This window comes from Nannobrachium achirus (assembly GCF_963921795.1).
Source record: "Nannobrachium achirus genome assembly, chromosome: 2".
In the NCBI taxonomy this organism is placed as follows: domain Eukaryota; kingdom Metazoa; phylum Chordata; class Actinopteri; order Myctophiformes; family Myctophidae; genus Nannobrachium; species Nannobrachium achirus.
This window is the reverse complement of record NC_137811.1, coordinates 38,078,642-38,080,449: the sequence shown is the minus strand read 5'-3', so window position 1 is coordinate 38,080,449 and position 1,808 is coordinate 38,078,642.

The following is a 1,808-nucleotide window of genomic DNA, read 5'->3' as shown; positions in this document are numbered from 1 at the left end:
AGTAAATGAAGCTCAATGAAGCTAATGCGGCTATACTAGTATCCATGCTAGTATCCTGTGGTTCCTGTTTACCAGGGAGAGTCGCATCTGAATGACGAAACGAGCCGCTGAGCTTGATGGGAAATGTAGTGTTTTTTTATTCCCCAGCAGTATGCTGTGTGGACTGTATTCTATTCTGATACACATTATGAGGAGCTGATTTTCAGTATGAATTGGTTAATGCAATACAATACAGCAGAATGTTATCTCTGTATGAGCCCTATGATGATTTTCCAATAAAAACGCTTTTCTTTATAAATAACCTAATATATAATATATAATATTTATATTTTTTTCCAAAAATACGGTATCTAATAAAAAAATCTGATCTGAATCATTCTGATATTTTTGAGAAATAGGAATAAAAGCCTTGTCTCTTATACTGTCCTGCTTCCAACAAGAGCCTGGTGCCCGCTACTCTTGAGACAAATAATAGCCCGGGTTCCTATAAGAGAATTTACGGTAGTTAGCTAGAAATGGGATTTTTATTCTATTTTCATCTCTACCACTGGTTAAAGGATGGAATTATCAGGTTACCGTAAGAAAAGCACTTCTTGGGAAATTAACAAAGAGGCCTGCACTGCGTTCCCCACAAACAAAGCATCAAACTGCAGAAGTAGCAGACACTCTCTTCCTCAAAACAAGACAGTTCTTCCAATGTTTGGGAAGTGGTGTGTAGGCCTACATTCAGTACAGGCTCATCTTTATTCATTGCCAAGACAACTAAATTGGATGTAACCTGGCCCTGTCTCTTACTTCTGTTACACTTTTAATTAAATGCAGCTCATTTTACTGCAAAGGGTTTGTTTGAAGAGTTTTTACTCTAATTCAAGAATGCAACTAAATTGGATTCTTGAATATAAATGTTCACTGAAACTCTCTTACATTGTACACAGTAAAATCCAGAGTTAACTTTAACTCTGAAAGATGGGGACCATTTGGGTCCAGAGTTGACACTGAACACTCTTCTGTGTAATTCTGAAGGCCTCCTGGACTGTGGATATCTGATGCTGCATTCACTGCCATTCACACTAGCGGCCACAAAGCGACAGGCTACAAGTCATTTTCAATGGAATCCAGTGACATGAATCTAGAAACTGACGCCCGTCACTTGTCACTGCGTTAGAGGCGTGATGCACTATACAAGAAGTTCTACTGGCTTCAACTTTTTTCAACTTGCTTCTCTCCCCACAATTCCTTCTACATTCTGGTAAAGACAATTCTGCAAGAAAAACAGTGCTGTTAACCAGTTCCCTGTGCTATTTAATCCTATTCATTTACGCAGTGTGGCTTAAGCAACACTTCAACTGCGTCTCGTCAGCAATGACTACGCTTGGTCGCTTGGCGCTGTGCATCTTTTAGCTGCTATAGTGTAAACACAGCGTCAAAGTCATTCCGATTACGTGTTGTACATGCTGTCGTTTTTAGTGGCATTTCTTCCATTGTTAGACACACACACACACACACACGCACACGCGCACACACACACGCGCACACACACACACACACACACACTGAACAGTGAACAACAGCTCTGCAGTCGCTCCGGTTCTGAATTCTGAATATGTCAGAGTATTTACTTGAGTATATAGTTTCGTCAGTTTGAACACCCCTGCTCAGTTCTACTCGCAACACTCCCGGAAACGACTAGCTTGACAAATTCCCGGCGTCTTAAACCAAGAGGTACTACATCATATCCCCTGTGTGCCCCTGATGCATGACAAGTTGGCCCTGGCTATTGTTAACCCCTTCTGGGGAATCCTGGCTGA